The sequence below is a fragment of the Canis aureus genome, chromosome 21 (assembly GCF_053574225.1).
Source record: "Canis aureus isolate CA01 chromosome 21, VMU_Caureus_v.1.0, whole genome shotgun sequence".
In the NCBI taxonomy this organism is placed as follows: domain Eukaryota; kingdom Metazoa; phylum Chordata; class Mammalia; order Carnivora; family Canidae; genus Canis; species Canis aureus.
In genome coordinates, this window is record NC_135631.1 from 5,456,491 (window position 1) to 5,480,405 (window position 23,915).

The 23,915-nt window shown below is 46.2% G+C and overlaps 1 protein-coding gene across 1 annotated transcript in view; it reads right to left on the reverse strand.

Moving 5' to 3' along the window:
* The window catches only part of PC (pyruvate carboxylase), a 100,461-nt gene extending 79,115 nt beyond the window's left edge, over nucleotides 1-21,346 (reverse strand). The window contains exons 1-2 of the mRNA XM_077862566.1: nucleotides 21,225-21,346; nucleotides 16,028-16,065 (exon numbers count right to left, since the gene is read on the reverse strand). The gene's annotated coding sequence lies outside the window, so the exon portion shown is untranslated. The remainder of the gene's footprint in view (nucleotides 1-16,027; nucleotides 16,066-21,224) is intronic.
* Between the last annotated feature and the right edge of the window lie 2,569 nt (nucleotides 21,347-23,915).

Here is a 23,915-nt window from a genome sequence, read left to right on the forward strand (position 1 = left end):
TCTACAGAACCAGATGATCCTTCAAAGCTTCAACAAACACAAGGGCACAGCTCAGAGCCCACACAAGGTGGGGAGTCTATAGAGGTCTTAACACCAATGCAGCTGGGACTTTGAAAGGATACTCTTTTTGCATGAGAGTGAACCAGAAATAAACCTATCTACCTCCTCACTGGCAAGAGGTATCTGAAAAAAAAAAAAAAAAAAGTGTCTTAATCCCTGTTACTGAACAGTTGGAGAACAACAACCCCCCCCCACACACACACACAAAAGTTGTAGTTACAACCCCCTCCCTTTGTAGTTACAAACAGCCCTCAAAGATTTGCAGTCCAAATTCCTACTACATGGGTGATCAGAAAACATTGCTCTAATACTGCTGATGGGAAGAAGGGTAAATTATCACAACCATGTTGGAAAAATTTCCCGTAAGCTAGAAGGGTCAGACATGCCAGCAATTCCACTCCTAATTTATTCCCTGGTGAAACTTGTGCTCATGTATACCAGGAACCATGGACAAGAATGTTCACAGCAGTGCTGTTCCTCAGAGCAAAAACATCAAAGTAGACCAAAGGCTTCTTGGCAGGGGAAAGGATCAATACGCTGTAGTGCATTCATACAGTGGAAAGTTACAGAACAATGAAAATGAAGGGAGCTAGGTGCATCCACATGGACACATTACAGACACAATACTGAGTGAGTCAGAGGTCTACAGTATGACTCCATGTCTAGATGTTCAAAAATAGGCAAAACTAGACAGTAAGTTATTTAGAGATTGGTCACAGGTGGTAAAACTCTTGAGAAAATCAAGAGACAGGGTGCCTGGGTAGCTCAGTCTGCCAAGACGCCGACTCTTGGATTTCGGCTCAGGCCATTATCTCAGGGTCATGAGATCGAGTCCTGCTTCTGGGTCTGCACTCAGTGGGGGTCTGCTTGAGATTCTCTAAGTAAATAAATCTTTTTTTTAAGATTTTATTTATTTATTTATTCATGAGAGACACAAAGAGAGGGGCAGACATAAGTAGGAGAAGCAGGCTCCTCACAGGGAGCCCCATGCGGGACTCGATCCCCGGACCCAGGATCATGCCCTGAGCCAAAGGCAGACACTCAACCACTGAGCTACCCAGGTGCCCCTAAGTAAATAAAATTTTAAAAAAAGAAAAAGAAAAAGAAAATCAAGAGAATGATTATTACAGAATAGCTGCTGTGAGGGTAAGGCTCTTCAATTGGGGTGTGGGGCTATACATAGGAGATTTATATGGTCCTAGCCTTTTTATTCCTTAACCTGAAGGATGGAAACATAGGTGTTCATTATTTTGTTTTAACGTGTGTGTGTGTGTGTGTGTGTGCGTGTCTATGTTTTAAATACCTCTTCTATGTGATATATTTTGTGGTAAACATATGGCAAAAAAAAAAAAAGAAGGAAAGAAAGAAACTATGGAACGTTATGCAGCTATTAAAGAGTGAAGCTGACATCTGTACTGATATGGGAAGCTCTCTAAAACACAATGATAGATGAAAACAGCATGGAGCAGAGAGTGTAGGAGGAAAAAAGAAAAGAAATAGATTTATATTTTAAACAGACCCATCATCTCTAAAAGGATAGACAATATACTTTATCCAGAGGTGGCTTCTAGGGAGCAGAACAGCGTTACAAGGGAAAAAAGAACAAAACAAGGCTTTTATATATGTCATGTCAAGATTACTCAGCTAAAATACATACTTTTTTCTTTTTTTTTTTTTTTTTTTTTACCACTTGGTAAATTTGTTGTAAAACTATTAGGTTCAGCCTTCTGCGCTCAGGGCTCGGGGTCTGCTGTCTCAGTCCCTAAAACCCGATGAAGTCCAATAACAGGTACAATTTTGAAGTAAAAAAAAAAAAAAAAGACTATTAGGTTCATGGGTAGTGCCTCTAGGGCCACTGCCTGGGCCACACCTGGGCATTCTTTGACTCATCCATAGTTGTTCCACCAGACCTCAGTTTCCAGGATGGAAGGCACATCATCATCCCAAAGATTTCACTGCAAGGGTCCACCAGTCCATCCAAGCCCAGAATCCCACAAGGACCTGATGATACTGTAATATAATAAATATGAATTTGGCCCTTATTCTCGGGTTTCTGGCATAAAAAGTTCTAAAACCCTTGGAATTTCCTGAGTGACAGGAGAGAGGTATCTTTTGTTATTCACAAGCTCTTTTCAGCCCCACCCTTAGGCCTTTAGGAATGGGAGAGGGGCTAAAGCTTGAGTTAATCACCAATGACCAATCACGTTTATGTTATGAAACCTCCATAAACACCCTAAACAACAGAGTTCAGAGAGCATCAAGTAGACATCCCCCCAGCTCCACGAGGACAGAAGTTCCTGTGCTCAGGATACTTCTGGACTTTACCCAAAGTCCTCCTTCATCTGGCTGTTTGTTTGTATCCTTCATAATAAATAAGTCAGTAAACATAAGTAAAGCGTCTCCCTGGGTTCTGTGAGCCATTATAGTAAATTATCAAACCCAAGAACATGGTCTTGGGAGCCCCCTATTTACAGCCAGTCGGTCAGAAGTACAGATGGCAGCCTGGCACTTGTGACTGGTGTCTGAACTGGAGGTAATCTTGTGCAATTGAGCCCTCAACCCATGGAGTCTGCACTAACTCCATGTGGTTAGTGTCAGAACTCAAACTGTAGGACACTCAGTTAGTATCAGAGAGTCAGAAACCTGGTTGGTGTTAGGAAAAAACACCATACATTTAGTGTCTACAGTGCTGTGGTTAAACACCATGAGAGATCTTTGGATGGGAACCCATCAATGACTGGAACCTTGTGTGTACTCTGCTTGGCTGGCTGATCTGGGACAAAAATCTCAGAAAAACAGTGGCTCCTGTGGGAAATGTCCTCCTGGGACCATAAATCTGCTAGGAATGGCTGTATTTGCCCTTTGCTCTAGATAGACCCTTCATCTGCTTCCTGGGGAATAAAACCTCTTTAAGCTATGTTCTCGCCTTTCGGAGAAGCGAAGCAAGCTAGGATAGAGAAGAAAACAGACTCAGAGTTGTAAAAACAACAGAGAAGCCGGAAGCAGGATTAGACTCAGAGCTTTGCTTAGAAGGGAAAGCATACCATCCCCTCACTGGTGACCAGTCTCAATGTACTGACTTCCCCTGTCCTCAGCAGGTGCCCAACCTGTCTGTTCTGCTCACCAAATACCATTCCAAAGCCCCAGCACATGAAACATGAAAACAAAGCAGTTGGAAGAAGAACAGAAACCAGAGTTGTAAATGCATATTCTGAGTGTGCTAGGAGGAAGGATCCTCCTCTCCAAAATGCCTCCCTCACCTCACATTTTTACAAAAAAAAAAGTAAAAAATAAAACTATTCAAATTTAACCTCCACAAATACACTGTTTTGCTTAGACTAAGTCCCAGTGCTGGCAGGCAGTTTCAGCTTCCACCTGCCCTGCCTTGGAAGTAAAGGGAAAGCTCCAAGTACCTGGAAGCGGTTCCTCCTGCCAGCCCACCTAACCAAGCAGCAAGGGGCTCTGGGAGGCTCACCAGGCAGACAATATGCGGTCTCTCACCCAGACACTGTCAGTAGCACCTGCTCTAAGAGGGAGAAAAGGAACAGTCCTATGAGGCAACAGCTAGAGAGATTCAGGAATTAGAGGACTCTGTTTGATCTCTCTCTAGATGTTTTCTCCAGGTACGTCTTCAGACTAGCTGCTCTGGTCTCAAGCAAACTCAATTTTCTCAGGAAATTGTGAGTTAGGCTTAACAGCCCAGTCCAAACACCGCATTCCATTCCAATTCCCTATTTCTATGCCTGTCCAGTTAGTCTCTTCAGCTTGAGGAATGAGGATGCTTTCCCAGCTCTGCATCTCAAGGTGGAGGCAGAATTGAAAATTCGTGCTAAGTCCTTTCTGCACTCCACCCATGGTAACCTTTCTTCTCTAGCACTCTGTATTTGCTTCTTCCTGCCCATTGCCACCTGGTCCAGTCCATGTGTACATCGGGGATGTCTGAGTCGCAACGACTGCCTCTCAGCTGGTCTCCCACCCTGACAACCTGCCTCTCCCCATTCTGGGCCAGTCAGCACGCTACTTCCAGAAGAGTTTTTCAAAACCCCATTCATCTGTGGGTGGTTGTCTGTTCAAGCATCTCAGAGGTTTCTCATTTCTCAGATCCCAGCAGGCTGCTGGGCATCACAGAAAGAATTCCCCCAACAGGAGCCATTCTTTCAACAAGTTTCCTAAGCACAGAGTCTGTGGGTTCAGCAGTGAACCTAACAGGTGCAAATCTCCATCCTCACAGGGCTTCCATCATCTTCCTCCCACCAGTGAGGCTGGGGCATCACCCTTCCCCATGCATGGCTCTTCTTATCATCATGACTTTTCTCCATGTGCCACCACCTGGATGCTGTCCTCTCCTCTCTGTAGAGGTGGCTTTTAGGCAAACAGGCTTGAGCAATGGAATGTAGAAAGGGCCCACAGACCCTTCCGGTGACTCACCTCAAAATATCCATAGGCCCTAACTAACCAATGGGTTACTTGCAACCACAGCTTGGCATAGTTACCAAAAAAGGGAGAATTCCAACAGCCCCTACCCACTGCCTCGCTGCATCTCTGCTCTGCTGCCCTGTCCTCTGCTACCTTGCTGCATTCTATAAAGTGCTATCTCCTTTGTTCTGCCTTGGACAAATCCTTTTACCACCCAGCCTCCACTCCACATCTGGAGGCCTTCCTCTGATGGGGAGAGACTCCCCACTTAGACACCACACTCTCTGCCAGCCCAAATGACCCCCTTGTCTCTGGGCCAGCTCTCCCAAGAAGTCCCTCCTGTGTGGCCACCCACCTGACACAGTCCCCCTCAAAGTGCAGGCTTCCCACCTCCTGTCTCCCACTCTATAACATGTTCTCCCTGTGGCTCCTATCCACTAGCACCATCAACACAGCCACTATGATGATGTGTCTGCTGGGTGCCACTTTAAAAAGTGATTTCGTTTAATTCCCCCAATGGCCCTGTGAGGATGGTTTCACTGCCTCTATTTTATAGATGAGGAAACCAAGCCTCCCAGGAGTTCAGGAAACTGCCAGAGTGACAGGACTGGTAAAGGGCCAAACCCAAACTCCACTCCTGACTGCCTGACTCCAGAGCCCTGCTCTTAACCACTTCTCTGGGAACTGCCTGCATTGGGCAGCTCACCTGACAGAAGCAGCCCTCAGGGGGGAGGAGTTATAATGCTTCATCGTTAACAGGCACTACTTGAGCGAGCCTGTATTTTGCCCCAGCACACGCATGCATTTTCTCTCCCGAGCCATGGGATACACAACCAAAGGCAAGGGCCACAGCATTGTCAGATCCTCCTATAGCCCTACAGGATTTAGTAAAGAGCAATGCCTGCCACAGATGCACAGCAAACGCCTGAGGAAAGAACAATTTCTTGGAACACCTCACAATCATAACCTTTGCCTTTCTCAAACTATTCAACTGTGAAACATCTGTAGGCTTAGGTCATGGGGAATGTATTCTGCCAAATATTCAACTGCCGTTACTATCAGAGATAAAATGGGAGGGAAAGGGAAATATGACTTGGGTCAGTAAAAACACAAACAGTGGCTTTGCAAACCAGCTGGAAAAGAACAGTCGAAAGCCTGGCAGGCGGAGCAAAACCTTCAAGTCTTGTAGAGATGGCCCTGCCTTTGGCCTCTGGCAACATGGCAGGGAGGAGCCCCCAGCCCTGAGTGAAGGCTCCTGGTTGGCCAAAGTCCAGTGCCAACAAATGGCTCCTATGGGAGGAGCTGCAAACCCCCATCGAGAGTTGATGAACTAAAGTAGGAAAGACTGAGTTTCTGAGTGATCTCTTCAGCCCATACACTGTGACACGGCCACATCACATTCTAATCCTATGTGACAGCAGGAAGGTCTCAACGCCAGGAGTCAAGTTGCTGCTTTCAAAGCTTCCTGGCAGAGCTGGTTGAGTCACTGAACCCCTCCAATCTCTGATCTATCATTCATAAACAGCGAAACCATGATCTTGACCAGTGTCTGTGAGGACTATCCAATGAAATGATGAAACTGTAAAGTGCGGTACATATATGAGGAGTGTTACCAAGAGAAACAATAGAATATCAGCAGATGATGTTCCATGGTGTCCTGGGAAGTGCTGATCATGATTAGCCCCCAATATTTGGTGAAACCTGATGACTAATGGTCAGGGGAGAAGCTGCCACTATTAGGTTATAGCAACTGTGCTATTTTTCAAAACTTTCTTTTTTTCTGTATTGTAATTCCATTCTGCTATCCACAAGCAGTCAGTAAAATTTTGTAAAATGCCCAGTAATATTTTTAAATGCTGTTTTTCAAAGTTATTAAACTGGTTAGTCTGCATGTTTCAGGCAAGATGGTATAATAACCCTTAGACAGGGAGAATGAGATGACACACACAAGAGTGGATAGACAGCTGACCAAAGAAGGAAGCAACCCAGACAGGTTTCATTCATTTAACAGATATTTTGGGGGGCCTATTACGTTCTAGGTTTGGTAGAAAATAGAATAAGCATTCCTTAGGTATTTCTAGAAATACTTCGGGAGGGGAACATGGTAAAAGACAGACTTCTTGCAGAATAAGTGTGAAAAGACCTCAAGTAATTGTTATTTAAGGATTAAACTGATATGTTGTCCCTGATGACAGAAGAGATCCAAGCTATCTCAGACTCAAATGTCAAATACATTGAAAGTTTGCCTCATCTGGTACCTGTGTTCATCCCACTGCCTCTGGCCTCTGTGGTTTGCAGGGAGAAATGAGCTCTTAATCTTATCAAAGATTCCTTGTTTGTGATGAGTTGCTTAAGTGCTGCTTTAAAGATTCTTTATGAGATGCCTAATGTGGCTTTCTTTGAGTTTTCCTATTTGGAGTTTGCTGGGCTTCTTGGGTACATAAATTACTGTTTTTCATCAAATTTAGGAAGGTTTTGGCCATTATTTCTTCAAATATTTGTTCTGCCCCTTTCTCTCCATCCTCTCCTGCTAGGACTCATTATGTACACACTTTACCAGAAAGCCACAGGGATGCCTGGCTGGCTTAGTGGGTAGAACATGCGACTCTCTTGGTCTTGAGGTTGAGTTCAAGCCCGATCTACTCAACCTAAGTAGAGGTTACTTTATTTTTTTTATTTTTCTTTTTTTTATTTTTCTTTTTTCTTTTTTTTTATTTATGATAGTCACACACAGAGAGAGAGAGAGAGAGAGAGGCAGAGACACAGGCAGAGGGAGAAGCAGGCTCCATGCACCGGGAGCCTGACGTGGGATTCGATCCCGGGTCTCCAGGATCGCGCCCTGGGCCAAAGGCAGGCGCCAAACCGCTGTGCCACCCAGGGATCCCTAGAGGTTACTTTAAAATGGAAATTGAGGGCAGCCCAAGTGGCTCAGCCAGGGCAGCCTTGGTGGCTCAGGGGTTTAGCGCCGCCTTTGGCCCAGGGCCTGATCCTGGAGACCCAGGATCAAGTCGCAGGTTGGGCTTCCTGCGTGTTGCCTGCTTCTCCCTCTGCCTCTCTCTCTCACTCTGTGTGACTCACTCTCACTCATGAATAAATAAATAAAATATTTTTAAAAAATAAATAATAATTGCAGTTTCAAATTCTCTAGGATTGGAATCTTAAACCAATCAATCTAGAATATGCTGGTCAGCACCAAAGAGGTAATCTGTCATCTGGGCCTTTGCATCTCCCAGAGAAAGATAACGTAATCCATCTAATAAGATCACCAAAGGGAAGGTGACTGATCTTGAACAATTTCTTCTTTTATTCTGCTAATAACTCCTTGCCTCACCCACCCCCTCCTATAAATACCTTCTTTTAAATACCTGGTACCACACCTCAGAGCTCTCCTCTACTTGCTAGTTGGGATGCTGCCAGATTCATGAATCATTTAATAAAGCCAATGAGAAAAAAATAAATAAATAAAGCCAATGAGATCTTCCAATTTACTGTTGAATTTTTGTTGTGTAATAATGCTGATAGGCTTGATGGTGTTATGCAGGTGTCTGAGGCTCTGTTCATTTTCCTTCATTCTTGCTCCCTTCTGTTCCTCTGAATGGATAATCTCAATGACCCATCTTCAAGTTCACAGATTCTTCTGCCTGCTTTATTCAGCTATTAAGCCCCTCTATTATAGCCCCTTTTAGCTATTGTATTTTTCAACTCCCGAACTTCTTTCTGGTTCTTTTTTTAATAATTTTTTTAAGATTTTTTTTTTTAATTTATTCATCACAGACAGAGAAAGAGAGGCAGAGACACAGGCAGAGGGAGAGGGAGAGAAGCAGGCTCCATGCAGGGAGCCTGACATGGAACTTGATCCCGGGTCTCCAGCATCACACCCCAGGCCGAAGGCGGTGCCAAACTGCTGGGCTACCAGGGCTGCCCCTTTTTTTTTATATATAATTTCTATCATTTCTATTTGCTGAGGCACTGTTCTCATACTTAGTTTTTCAGACATGTTTTAACATAGCTGATTTAAAGTCTTTATAAAAGTCCAACATCTGAGCTTCCTTGAGTACAGTTTCCTTTGGCAGCTTTTCCTATGCATGTGCCATTCTCTGTTTCTTTGCAGAATTCATAATTTCTGTGGAAAATAAGATTTAGTCATTTCTCTTGAGTAAATTTTCCTTGGATTGCTGCAAGCCTTTAATTTCCAGAGTTCTGAAAAAGATTATTTTTACAATTTTTGCCAATTTTTTTCATTTCTTTAGAGAGGAGCATCTTTTAAGAAGTCTTTATTCCACTATTACCCAGGAATCTATATCTTGTATGGCACTTAGAAAGTGGTTTTCATCCCCCTAAACAATTTGTTGGAGAACTGAGGTAAAAGAGAGGAAGTCTGATAATTAAACACTATCCCTGATCTTATGTCCCACATAGTATTATAAGTTGCACCCTTCTATTTTTTTTTGTGGAGGCCAAGAAAAATTAAGGCCATCCCACCTAAAGTTTAGCATTAGCACAAGTACAGCCATCTTAGGCTCCTGTGAATAAGAGCTGAACTTTATGGGAAAAACTGCAGAATGTCCTCAATGTCCTCGGCAGGTAATCCCATATCAGAAAGACAACAGAGCCCACGCCCATGGTAGAAAGTCTCATATTAGAATGAGAACAGAGCTCAATGCCCTTGAAAGCCCCACATCAGAATGTAAACAGAACTTGGAGAAATTCTTCCACCCTTCTGAAAATCCCCTAGACCAGCCTGTAAAAAACCCAGCTGTAACCCCCTTCGGGGTTCAAGTCCCTGCTCCGCTGTGTCGGGCACACTTGGACCCAAGCTCGAGCTTGCTAATAAACGCTTGTGCACTTGCATCAGTGTCGGCTCCGTGGTGGTTTCTCGGATTCGCACAACATTTTTAAAGCTGATTATTCAAAATTAAAAGACACAGCAAAACAAAACAATTTAAACACATAATTTTATAATTCCAGCATCCAGGAAAAAAATGTTGGTATAGCATTTCAAAATAACCAAAAAGATGTTATACATTCTGTTTTATAATATACCTTTCTCAAATAAACACATCTTGTTCTAGGGTAACAAATTTAGAGCAACAGTTTGATTAGGGTACATGGGCTATTTTTAAAGCTGCATTATATAGACATTGAACAGACTGCATATGTAACAATACTTTTTTGATGTACATTTTGGTTTCCCATTTTCTTTTTTTTTCCTTTTTAAAGATTTATTGTTAAATAATCTCTACACCCAGTGTAGGGCTCGAACTCCCAACCTCAAGATCAAGAGTTGCATGCTCCACCAACTGAGCCAGCCAGGTACCCCAGTTTCCCATTTTCTGCTATAAAAATGCTGATCTGAACAGCCCAGTTTGTGTGCTTGCCCCATTATACTTTATGTTACATATCTAGAACTGGAATTGCTATATCAAGTGCTGTTTATTTACATTAAGTTTTAGGTGAGATCTTCTATATATCCTCTGCCATTTAATGTCCTGCCCCACGGTGGAGCACATCTTCCTCCCTCTCTGAACAGAGATTCTGCTATCTCAGTGATTCACTGCCATCATCAATATACTCTTTATTATCACACAGTGCTGCTTCACCACCTGAAGGGGAATCTCAGAGCCAAAGGTAAATAAAGACTGTATTTCAGACTGCAGAGCAGAAATCTAAGACAGTCCCCCACTCAAATTTCCTTTTCTTGGAACTCCACAGACCTTCACTCTTACTCACGTGGGGTGACGTCAGCATTGGCCATCACAGGAGAGGTCAGGCTGCATTAATAATTTTCAACCAGGTCCCACTAATCACCCACAAGTTTCCTGAGGCCCCACCTAGTGACCAGGATGGGAATGCAAGTCCACATCCATTTATCACCTAACATCAAATCTATAAATAGAATTTGATGGTAATGGCCCCTCCAAAGAGATTGGTAGCTCTCCACCGTAAGGTCGGGAAAAGCCAGGGTTCTTAATATTTCCAGGAAGGTGAACTGAAGAAAAGGAAAAAGGCAGGCATGGGTTCTTGGTACCAGGATTTCTTGGTAACCAAGCCTGACCAGAAATCACCAGTCTCTGAAGTACCAGATTCCCTTTCTCTTCATTTGAGAAGATGTAAGAAATGGAAGCCGGGGGGGGGGGGGGTTAGGGGATAGAATGTTAGACCTAGACTCCGAAGACCAAGACTCAAATTTTCGCACTGCTGGGTCACTGACCTGATTTTACAGCTATTCCTTGGTCTAACAAAGCCTTGGAAGTACACAGAATCTCAACTCCACCTATTTCGTACTTTAATTCCACCTATTTTGTGACCATAGTACATGAGAAATGAAGCCTTAAATAGGCTAATTGAATCTAGTGATCCAGTCATATAGTATGGCAGCCTGGGTGGTAAAGTGCAGAGTTTCATGGGAAGAGGATTAGGTAATGTGATGCTTCAATCTGGGACATATGGGCTGCGAGACTATCCCCATTTGGGGGCAAAACAGCAATGAATCAGGGCTCTGCCTAGCAGTTGGACTGAAAGAAAAAGAACTAATTTTATCCTGGCTAGGATCTCTTGAATTATAAAGAAATGTCATCTAGTTGAGAAACTCCTCAAGTTCCTTAGGAAAGTAACTTATTACAGTTTGAAATCACAGCATGATTTCTTTGTTAGGCAAGATTCTCTAATTCCAGGAAGATAAAGCATTAAGAATAAATATACCCAAGAAAATAAAAACCATAGTATTTATAATTTTGTGTTAAGAAATCTGTATGTTATTGGGACGCCTGGGTGGCTCAGCAGTTGAGCGTCTGCCTTTGGCTCAGGGCGTGATCCCAGAGTCCTGGGATCAAGTCCCACATCGGGCTCCCTGCATGGAGCCTGCTTCTCCTTCTGCCTGTGTCTTTGCCTCTCTCTCTCTGTGTCTCTCATGAATAAATAAATAAAATCTTAAAAAAAAAAGAAAAGAAAAAGAAATCTGTACATATCTATTATTTTATGTACTTTAATTCAAGGGAATTCAGTCTGTTCAGAATAACAAGTTAGTCTCAAGATTCCCAATTAACATATGTAACTGAGTAATTGGTTCAGACACAATTTTAAGCAGGAATTTTATTAAGTTTAAAATCAGTATGGCAGATGACAAATAAGCTCAAATATGCCCAACATCAATAGTGACAAAAGAAATTCACATTGGAACCACAAAACATGAATACACATCTTTTAGAATGCCTAAAATGTAAAAGACTGACCATATCCAGTATCAGTGAGGTGTGGAGAGCCTGGAGCTCTCATACACAGCTGGTGGAAATGTAAAATGGTACAGCCACTTTGGAAGAAGGTTGGGCAAGTTCAAGTTACACACATGCCTACCATATGATCTAGCCACTCCACTCTTACATGTCTACCCAAGAGAAAAGGAAAGATATCCACACGAAGACTTGTACACAAACATTTATAACAGCTTTATTTAGAACCACCAAAACCTGGAAAATGAGTGAAACAACCAACAACAGGTGAATGGATAATAAACACACTGTGGGGTACCCACATAATGGAATACTACTCTGAAGCAAAAGGGAAAGAACTACGGATGGATGCAACAACATGGACAAACCTCAAAAAATTATGCGGAGTGAAAGAAGCCAAACAAAAAAGGATACATACTCTCTGATTCCACTAATGTAAAATTCCAAAAGATGTCAACTAATCTACAGTAACAGAAAGCAATTTAGTGGTTACTTGGGGCTGGGGGAAGCAGAAAGGGGTGGAAGGGAAGAACTACCAAGGGGCATGAGGACATATGGGAGGTGATGGATGTGTTCATTATCTTTTTTTTTTAAAGATTTATTTATTTATTTATTTACGAATGATAGAGAGAGAGGCAGAGACACAGGAGGAGGGAGAAGCAGGCTACATGCTTGGAGCCCAATGGGGGACTCAATCCCGGGACTCCAGGATTGCGCCCTGGGCCAAAGGCAGGCACTAAACCACTGAGCCACCCAGGGATCCCCGATGTGTTCATTATCTTAAGTATGGTTAAGGTTTCACAAGAGTATACATATGTGAAAACATACACTGTACACTAAAGATGTGCAATTTATGTTAAATACACCTCAATAAAGTGAGTAGAATAGCTTTCAAGTGGTAAAACATAAGAATGTTTAAGAAAATTTGTCAGCTTAATTTATTAGATTTACAGGAATTATTTAAGCATTAGAGATATTTGTTAAACAGACAATGGAAGCGTTAAAATAATTAAAGAAAGTTGAATGTAATTTATAAATTCAAGTTACAATTTTCTTTTTTTTTTATTAATTTTTTTTTAATTTATGATAGTCATACAGAGAGAGAGAGAGAGAGAGGCAGAGACACAGGCAAAGGGAGAAGCAGGCTCCATGCACCGGGAGCCCGACGTGGGATTCGATCCCGCGTCTCCAGGATCGCGCCCTGGGCCAAAGGCAGGCGCTAAACCGCTGTGCCACCCAGGGATCCTCAAGTTACAATTTTCAAATGAGTTAAGTTTGTAAATGGAACCAAGTATTAATCAGAAAGTCCCTTCAGGGATCCCTGGGTGGCGCAGCGGTTTAGCGCCTGCCTTTGGCCCAGGGCGCGATCCTGGAGACGCGGGATCGAATCCCACGTCGGGCTCCCGGTGCATGGAGCCTGCTTCTCCCTTTGCCTGTGTCTCTGCCTCTCTCTCTCTCTCTGTGTGTGACTATCATAAATAAAAAAAAAAGAAAAAAAAGGAAAAAAAGAAAGTCCCTTCAAATTGACTGTCAAAATTTTCTAGAATCATAAATAGAACAGAAAGATCTGTAGGCCCTACTTAAAAGTTAAACTTAAAAGACTAGAGGCATCTGGGTGGTTTAGTTGGTTAAGCATCAGACTTCTGATTTCGGCTCAGGTCATGATCTCAGGGTTATGAGATCGAGCCCCATGTCAGCTCGAGCTGGGCATGGAGCCTGCTTAAAATTCTCTCTCTCCCTCTTCCTCTGCCTCTCTCTATCCTCTCCCTCTCTAAAAAATAAAAGACTAGCCTTTGGGACACCTGGTTGGCTGGAAGAGCTCGAGACACTTGATTTCAGGGTCGTGGGTTCAAGTCCTACACTGAGTGTGGAAACTATGTAAATAAATAAACTGAAAATAAATAAATAAATAATAAATAACAAAAGACTAGCCCTTAAAAGAAAAGGCTGGTTTTTCAGTTTGTGACGTTAACAAATTGAAAATCAATCTTTTTTTCAACCAAAGTTACTTCCAAATAATCTTTGTGTGACACAAAAGCCCAGGGGAAGGGGCGGGGGCCTGCATCACAAACCTCACCCTGACATTCCAGTCACCTAAAACTCACCAAATCACTTAGTCTCTGACCTTCAGTTTCCTCATCCATAAGAGAGGAATCCAGAATAAACAATACATTTATTATTAGTGATTTCATATTAATAAATTTCATACTGGTAAACAGCACATTAGTAAAAGCAGTGATATGCAAATACAAATGATCAGCAGCAGGATATCACTTCAGAGAAATAGCCTTTCCCAGACCCCTGGCTGACTAGGGACAGACATGTGAAAGGTGCCACACGTATCCTCAGAGACTAAGCATGACTCAGCACAGACAGATCATGGAATTTTACCCAAGGCCTCAGCCAGGGATGAATGTCTGTGGGGAGGGGAGCTGCCACATGTGGAGTTTGGCCCCATTCCCACACAGCTGGTGGAAATGTACTTAGAGTAGTCTTCGATACCCACCGACACCCACCCCCTTCTCTGGCCTGCAGGCAAATCAGGATGAGGAGCTGTGGACAGCAGCAACAAGGGGCTGCTGGGATGACCTCAGTTACACCTACCGGCATTCTGCTTAAAAAAAACCAAAAAACCAACAACATCCCGTATCCCCCTCCCTCCAGGATCACCAAGGAGACAGCAAAGGAGGAGAACAGGGCAGCCACCTCCCATGGCAGTCTTAGTTCCAGTAACTAATAAGCAAAACTCCAGGGACTCAGCAGGGACTTAGGGATGAAGTGCCAGACAAGCCTTAACAAATTAGATGAGCTGGTAAAAGGCAGCCCTTCTTGGCAACTAATTTTCCCTTGCTACTGATGGATTTGAGGGAAGATATACAAGAAAAGAAGACACTCTTAAAAGGGGGGGAGGGGGTCAGAATCTTGGATACTGCTAATCAGCCTTCTCTGGGCCCCAGTTTCTCAGCTCCATAAGATAGGTGGTTTGGGGCCTTCACCCAACTTTCCCACCTCTCCTCAAAGGGATGCAAGTAAGAGCAATAACATTCAACTCTGTCAACCAAGAACAGAAAGAGAAGAGCAAACAGAGAACAGAGCAGTGGAACCTTTATGGAGTAGAGTCCATCAAAAATTCACATCCATCTGCCTTTACTCCACCTGGTTCGCATATAATGAGTTTATATATATATATAAGTAGGCTCCACACCCAATGTGGGGCTTGAATTCACAACCCTAAGGTCAAGAGTCACATGCTGAGCCAGCCAGGTACCCTACTCCACCTGCTTTTCAAAGCAAATGCAATCCTAGAGTGGAAAATGGTCCAAGACATAGGACTAGAGAGGATCATGGGAACATATCAGAAAGCAGGACAACTCCTAAGTCATGAAGGGTCACCTGAGAAGAACTCCTGCACAATGGGTGGAAACCCAAGAAAAATCCCAACACAAAGGAATCTCCACTCTGAGCACAGAACCTGAGCCATGGGGAAAGTTGTCCCTGGGCCACAATGTCCCCGGGGCCCCCAGCTACAAAATGAGGATAGTAACTGGCCTGCCTCTGGATGTACAAAGAGCAACATTATTGGTGTCTGAAATACAGGGGGAATGCTAGACAGAGTGCAAGGACCGTGCCCAGCTAGGATGTTCATGTGGATTAGCAGCAGGAAAAAGTACTGGATCGTTAGGTGGACTCTGCCCAGAGGGCCTCGGCATTAGGCTGAGATGCACCCAGATCAGTGCATCAGGGGAAACCTGTGTGAGAGAAGCAGCTGGTTATATAGGACAGTGCTGCCTGAGCACTACATGGGAGAAGGTCCAACTGCACCCCCTGGTCCCCTTATCATTTTGACTCCCAAAGCCTGAGTGTCATTGTCTGGAAACATGTGTCAGGTGTTTTTACAGCCAGCTGACAGAGCCACCTCCCAGATCCAGCTTCACACTTCCCAGAGTCCCCCACTGCCCAGCCGTCTGTTCTACTCATTGACTCAAGGGGTCTTCCCAGGAGGTGCCCAGCTCTAAACATGCTTCTTGTGGTCCTGGGAAGCCTCACTGCCCTCCCCTTGACCAGCATCCCAAGCCACACACGCTTCCAGAAGTCAGGCCTCCTGCTGAGGCTGCCGGCTACCAACTGTGGCTGGCAGGGAGCCAGATGTCACTTTCCTGTGTAAACCAAGAGAGAGATCAGGTACAGATGACAGTCACTTGGCCTTTTTTTTTTTTTTAATTGAACTTGATAACTGATGTTCTAGGACTGCTAACATCTACAACTGCTCCTGAAGAAGACCCACACACATCCCACCGACCTGGATTCAGGCACGGACTTACCCTCAGTGTTCTGTCAGTTCTCAGAAAGCAGCTGCTATCTAAAGTAAAAGAAAAAAGAAGTGTTATCTTCATTTCTCCGAGCATTCCCCCAAAGAACCTAGGAGTGGCAAGAACATATATTTAGAACCCAGAGAGATACCTGTTGCTTTGCTTCCACCTTAGGGACTTGGGACAGCGGTGGGGGTTGGGAGCCCAGGACAGCACAGGGCTGAGAGCACCCTGGTTCTTTTTTTTTTTTTTTTAAGATTTTATTTATTTATTCATGACAGACACAGAGAGAGAGACAGAGACATAGGCAGAGGGAGAAGCAGGCTCCACGCAGATAACCTGATGCAGGACTTGATCACAGGACCCCGGGATCACAACCTGAGCCAAAGGCAGATGCTCAACCACCAAGACACGCAGGTGTCCCAAGCACCCTGGCTCTTATCCAGCCGTCTGGGCCCCACCCTTGACGCTCAGCCACCCATTCCCATAACCACTCAAAGCCTGTTTCCTCGTCTGTGAAATGGGAATGGTAACAGCATCCAGCTGTTCCCAGTGAGGTAACACAGACAAAGCACTGGCACCAAGCCTGGTACAAAGGATGCTCTCAGACATTAGCCAACGTGCTTATTAGTAAGAAGCTTAAAGTAAGACCTTTCCTAGCACCCACTACATAAGAACAAGAAGTTCTAGAAATGTGTATTGTTTTATCTGAAGTGCTTTCTCTTCCTGCCCACCTCCAGCCAGCCCAGGCCCACTTTCTGGGCAGAGCTGTCTCTAATCCTTCAGGAGTTACTTCCTCCCCTTTGGATTCTCTGAGCCTGGTTCCTATCTCACTAAGCAACCTGACACTAATTAAGAACTGTCTTACGTGACCTGAGAGCTGATAGGTCTCCTCTTTCCCTGTTTCTTCAGATCTTTTCCTGCAGAGATAATAAACACACACACACACACACACGCGAGAGCACACCCCTTGTTTAGATCCATGGAAGCCCATAATTTTTCAGATTTCTACAGACTTTTTCAGTTTTTTTGTTTGTTTTTAAAGATTTTATTTATTTATTTGAGAGAGAGAGAATGAGCAAGAGCGGAGGGAGGAGAAACAGACTACCCACTGAGCATGGAGGTCTACAGAGAGCCAATCCCAGGACCCCCTGAGATCATGACTGGAGCCAAAGTCATACGCTTAACCAACTGAACCACCCAGACACCCCTTGTTTTAGAAAGGCCACATCTGTCTGTCAGCTCTAGCCACTGGTCAGTAAAGAGCAAAATGGAGACACAGGCCAGCAAGCCATCAAATGTACTGAATCCATGTTCTAAGAAGATCAGTTGCCTTGATAGATTATTTCAAGACTAGAAATGAATGTTTGAGGCATTAAATTCAATAAAATATTTATCGAGCACGTATCTTGCACGAGGCAGCCTGCTAGAAGGCACAGGCTCTGTTCCCCAAAGGCCCAAGAGCAAGTTGTTGAGGGCTAGCAAATAGAGGATGAAAACGAAGGGGCACCTGGGTGGCTCAGTTGGTTAAGTGTCTGCCTTTGGCTCAGGTCATGATCCCAGGGTCCTGGGACCGAGCCCCACATTGGGCTCCCTGCTCAGTGGGGACTCTGATTCTCCCTCTGCTGCTCTCTCTCAAACAAATAAATAAAATCTTCAAAAAAGAAAGAAAAAGAAAGAAAGAAAAGAAAAAGAAAAGAAAAGAAAAGAAAAGAAAAGAAAAGAAAAGAAAAGAAAAGAAAGAAAATGGGGTCATGCTTGAGAGGGAGCCAGGGAGACTCCAAGCCTGGTGGCCTGGGGTGGACATGTAAATGAGGGCCTAATGGTACTTTTGGTGTAGAGTTGTTGTCATGATCACATGAAGTGATAGATGGGGAGAGGGGCCTTGCAAGGCCCCCTGCCACCATACAGTTACAGTAACAGCACCATAAAGGTTGGCTTTTATTGTTAATAACAATAAATTATTAGTTATCATTACTGTTATTAAAAGAGAGAGCCCACTTCCAACTGAACAGACTTGGCAAGACTTAATACTGTAAGAAAGCCTGAATCTTGACAAATAATTTCACTTTGATAGGACAAGGTACGAGGAAAAGCCCTGCAGAAAACAAGGTCACCAAGGAACAAGAATGGGGAAAGGACACAAAAAGAAAGTCTGGGATGACAGCAAGCAGTCTTAGACGAGGGCTGAGGCAGAAGAGGGTACCTGAACAGGTATCAAATGGAAGAAAAAGCCCAGAGATGGCCTCACATCTTTTCATTGAGTAGGGAAGAGGAAATGGTTCTTCTTCCCATCATTTCCCTGTCCCTTATGGTGTTCTACTCCTTTGGCAGTTCGGCAACATGTCTAAAACCAAGACTAGAAGCAGCTAGGGCAGAGACCAAGGAGTGGTCAGTCAGGCCCAGGTGAGGTTTCAGAGTAAGCAGGCAAAATGGCCCACTTCTGCAAAGTAGGTCTCTGGCGAGAGAGCAGCCCCCAAACAGGCACACTCTCCGGATGTGAGGGGTAGGGGCCCTCTCAGAAGAGGGTCAGATGCTGTTGGGAGGCAGCCAAAAAGAAGGCCCACACTAATCCTCAAGAACATCTACTAGAGGCATCCAGCTCATGCAGAAAAGTGCTAGCGATAAGATCTACATGGTCTGGGGTCTGCCCAGGCCTTCCTCCCAGATGCACTGCCATATGACAGTCATCGATGCAGCATCCAAATGTACTCCCTTCCTGGTTCCCCAACTTCCGCCCTTCCTTCCTCATTGGTTTCCAATTTGTGCCATTTCCAGTAATTCACCTGAAACATTTGTCAACAGCACTGACAGGACACAGGGCAGAGGTACAGGGGGAACTGCAATTTGGAAAGACCTGGGTCTGAGATCCACCCTGCCATGGTCCCAGGGCCTCTGTGAGTAGCACTGGGAGGACTGGAACCTAGCACCATATGTGGGGTACTGGAGTGCCAGATGTGAAACAAGGAGAAAGCAAAGAGCAGGACAAAAAAGGGCAAGTGGCCTGTATTCATAAACCAAAGGTAGCAGAGGTCCAAGAGGCTACAGCCACCAGGGCAAACCTTCCTGAAGGACGATCTTGGAAGTGAGTACTGGCACAGAGGGTCCATCAGGCTGGAGTAGGCTTCGGGAGAGAGTAGGAAAGAAGGCACAGAGGGGACACTGGGACAAATTGTGGAAACTTTTGCTGGCAATCTAATTCAATTCAACAAACAGATATTGGGCAACAATTGTGAACAAAGCCACTTCCAGCAGGGCAGCCATTTAGAAACACAAGATGCTTCCCCACAAGTTGCTCACTACAACACAGACACAACCTGTAGCTCAGGCCTGCTGCTGGGCCCTGGGCACCCAACCAAGCACCCTGGCACCTGTGGAACCCAATCTCACTTCTGGCTTTTCTGCACCTTGGCAAGTGCCCTCACCTTGTTATATCTCCTAGAGAAGCCTCTTCTAAGTGCCAGACCAAACTTCTATCCAACTGGAAAGCACTACTTCCCCCACATTCTCCTCCCATCTTCCTCAACCTTTCTCTGGCGGGTTCTAATGCGTATAGCTCACCTCTCCTCCATGACAAAACCTGGACTGCTCAAATCCAAGCACTGCTTCTTCACCGTGGGCTCCAGTGGAATTGAAGGAGATTCACGACTCATCTCCTCCATAAAGCCTGCCCCAGTCCAGCCCCAGCCAGCCCATTTCTTCTCTCCCTGGCCTTAGTGTGTGGTTTGCCCTGATTTGTGGGCCTTTACTGAATTTCCTCTTCCATGTCCCCCTTAGAGGCCATACCTCACCCACACTGGGTTCTCTACAAATACCTGTGCCATGTACACTCAGGGCTTAGTTCTGCTTCTATTTCTCTCCCCAGTTTGCCAGCAGTCCTAGGGCAAGAATTAACTTCACCTCCCAAGTATCTCAATGCCCAGTCTAGGGCTCCCAACAGGGTAGGCGTGCAAAAGAATGGGATGGAGAGTTCCTGAATTAGGATGGTGAATGGACAAACAGAAGAGCTCCGGCTGTGAGCAACTACACATGTCCAGCACATCCACCCTCACCGTAAGTGTCTGCATCACCGGCAGGGGAAGGGTGGCATGGAGAAGCCGGGGCTGCCGTTAGGAGGGAAGGCAAGGACTTCTTGGTAAAGACACTGGAAGCTCTAACTGTGATCTGGCAAACACCGGCACCTCCTGGAGCCTTGGCTTTCTCAGCTGCGGAATGGGGACTATGGGCCCTGGCCTACTCTCTCTCACAAAACATTTTGATTTGTAGGGCTTTCAGAGCTGCCGGGAACCTAAGGGACTTGGCCTAACCCCAGCATTTAGGAGATGAGGAAAGAGCTTGTCAGAGGTGAAACAACTCAAAAGTACACAAAACAAGTTCCGCTGGAAAGAACCTGCCAAGGCAGGTCCACGAAGCCTGCCCGGTGCTCCTGATTCCGTGCCCAGGAGGGCACTTCCAGGACCACCTGCTGCTCCTCACCGCCCCGAGGCCAGTGCACTTTGTAAACTGCTCCAGCCTGTAGAATAACGGGCTGAGTGCAGCCCCACCTCCTCCTCACTGAGCAGCCTCGGGCGAATCACTGCTTTGCCTCTAAAACGAATGCCCGACCGGATTATTACAAGAATCCCTACAGCAGGCGGAGTGCAGGCACTTGGAACACAGAAAGCCCTCGCCCGGCACGCCACAGCTTCCTTCAGGGCTGAACAACTTCCAGGACGCTGGGGGAAACTTAGGCTCCCGATTCTGACAGACTTGGGTTCGAATCCACAGGGACCTCTCGCCCGGGGCATCCGGGGGTTCCGTGCATCAGTTTCTCCATCTGCAAAATGGGCTCGAGGGCAGGGATAAGGCCGCCGGCGACCGCCAGGGACGCGGAGCTGACGAGGCCCGGCTGCGCCCGCGCGGACGGACACCCGCGGAGAGGCGGGACGGGGTCTGGGCGAAGGGTCCCGGGAGCTCTCGCGCGCCGTGAGGCGGGCGGAGGCGGGCCCGCGCCCGCCGCCCCGCGGGAGGGGGAGGGGGAAGGGAGGGGCGGCGCACGTCGCGTCGCGCACCGCCCGCCGCCGTCTCCTCCAGCCGTCACTCGTGGAGACCGCACCGCCTTGGCGCGCACGACCCTTACATAAGCGTCCCCCACGGCGGCGCTGGCGCACGCCCACGGGCTCCGACCCGTCGCGAGGAGAGGAAGGTGCGCAGCGCCGCCGGCACTCACCTCCTCGCCTCCGCCGCAAGTCGTCGCCACCGTCTCTACCGCCGCTGCCTCCACTGACAGGGAACAGCTGCGGTCTCCGCGCAACCGAACTTGCTGCAGTCCTGGCCCCGCCTTACGGACTTCTTATTGGCTCAGACAGCCCAACCCCTCCTGTTATTGGGCAATGACGACCGTCACTCACCGCTCCCGGCTCAGGACTCCTCCCTACCTCCCGCCTACCCGTCACGTTTAAGCCTTGGCGCCCCACGTCGGCTCCGCCCCTCGCGTCGCCGGCGGGCCCCTGGATTGGTGAGGAGGCTGGGAGAGCCAGCCCCCGGCGCACCACCGCCTACTCCCTTGCCTTTAGAGCCCCACGTGGGCCGCGGCGCCGGGGCCTCCGCCCGCAATAGGCGGAAGTAACCGGGTTCCGGCACGCTGTGATTGGCTATCGGCGGGGGTGGGGACGTGCGATTCATTCACCCGAGTAGCACGTGTCTCCCAAAGCCGCAAGCAAAACAGATCGCACCGAGACCCGGAGATCCCGGCTGGACGCGGATGCAAGGAGCGGACCGGGAAGAGGGCGGAGGAAAAGCGTTTGCGGAGCGGGCGGGAGGAAGGAGATGGCAGTTGTACCACAAGAGTGATGGAGATTGTGTCGGTTAGCTGGGGTGGGGGTGAGGGGGCGATGAGCAGGAGTCCATCTCTGTGTGACCTTGGACAAGCAACCTCACCGCCCTGAGCCTCAGTTTCTTAACCTGCAAATCGAGGCCCCTGGGGACCTAGAAGGTCTAGAAGGCCTGATTAAACAGAAAGCTTCATAAACTAGGCTCTGTACCAGCCAAGGGGATATGGAAATGACCAAAACGAAGCAAAATCTCTGCTTTATAGTGAGAGAAAAGACAGACGATAAACAAAATATAGGGTACATCGTGTGGTACTCAGGACATGGAGGAAAAATAACCTCCCTCCAGACAGTAGGGAGGATCAAGGACTATGAGAACATCTTGTTAACTAGAAATTGCTTATTGAGCATGGAGAAATATTTACAACTCCATGCTCTGTTGTGTCTGTTAATGTTTGTCTCTCCCAACTTTCTTGTCCTTCCTTCCACCTATTGGCTGAACTTCAACATAGGTCAATCCAACACAGTTATTTTAGTAGCAGAAAAAGGATTAAAATCCTAATTCTCCAGATCCACATATTCATTCAATTAACAATTCATTTGACTGTGGGATGCCTGGGTGGCTCAGTGATTGAGCATCTGCCTTCAGCTCAGGTCCTGATCCTGGGGTCCTCCAATGGGATTGAGTCCTGCACCGGTTTCCCACAGGGAGCCTGCTTCTCCCTCTGCCTGTGTCTCTGCCTCTGTGTGTGTGTGTGTCTCATGAATAAATAAATATAATGTTTTTAAAAATTCATGTGATTGTGCACCTACTATGATCCTTGTGCTATGCCAGGACACTACTGTGAAGACATAGCCCCTGGCATCACATCATAGAGCTCATATTCTATTAGATGTCCAAGTCCTATGACTCTTTCTACCTCAGAACTTTATGCCAGAAAGCATTAAAGCTGTGTGATCTTGGGCAGAGCCCCTCCCTCTCTGGATTGAATTTCTTCTTAAAAGCGGTTGGGCTTGATGGACATTGAGTCCCTTTTACATGGTTGTCCCTGTTACTATTCTTCTAGCATGCTTACCTTGTGATTTCGACATTTCCTGCCTGTATCTTATCTCCCCTACTGTGTACATGTAAGATGCAGACCCTGGTGTCCCTCAGGAAAGACAAGGGTCCTTCTCTACAGCTGGCCATGCTATAGATGCTGCGACATGTCAGCTCAGTCCTGGCTGGTCCCTGTGAACCTGTGGGTCTGGAGCAAAGGTTGGGTGACTCCAGCCAGGTTCAGGTAGTCCCCCATATCAACACCACCAGGTAAAGGTCTGAATGAAGAAACTAATTGAGAACTAGAAAATGGACTGCTGTGAACCAAAAAAGTATGGATTTTGGACAGTTAGCTCAGACACATAAATTATCTAGTTCAAATGAGATTAGGAAACAAGATACTTCTCCATCTGGCCTCTGTCCTACCCTCAGGCTGATTTCCCCAGAAAGACAAAGTTAGAAGGTGTATTGCATCCCAGATAGAGAAAACTGCCCAGACAAAAACCTTGGGTGGAGAGCCACAGTGGCTAGAGAAAGCATCTCTCTGTTTGGGCTTCCATACCTCTAGTGATAGAATCTCCTTGGGACAGGGTGCTGGCTAGTGGGAAACAGATTCCTGAGCCCCACTCCATGGTTCTTATGCATATTGATCACCAATATGACCAGCAGAATACCACCTGGGTCTATTTTTGTTGGATGAAATCCCTGCATTGAATTGCTAGTTTAAGAAGCTCTCCAAATGGTTCTAATGTGGGTCAGTGTTGAGAACCACTAATAGACCAAGAGAAGTTACTCTCTTGATTTCCTGATAATAAGACCCTCCCTGGGGCTCTTTAAAAGCAAAACTGATGGGGCACCTCGGTGGCTCAGTTGGTTAAGCAACCAACTCTTGATTTCGGCTCAGGTCACTATCTCAGGGTCATGCTTGTCCCTCCCATGCACTCCCCACCCCACCCCACCCCGCCCACAACATACATGCACGTGTGCGTGCATGTGTGCGTGCGCGCGCAGGCGCGCAAGTGCACTCTGTGTCTCTCTCTCTCTCTCTCTC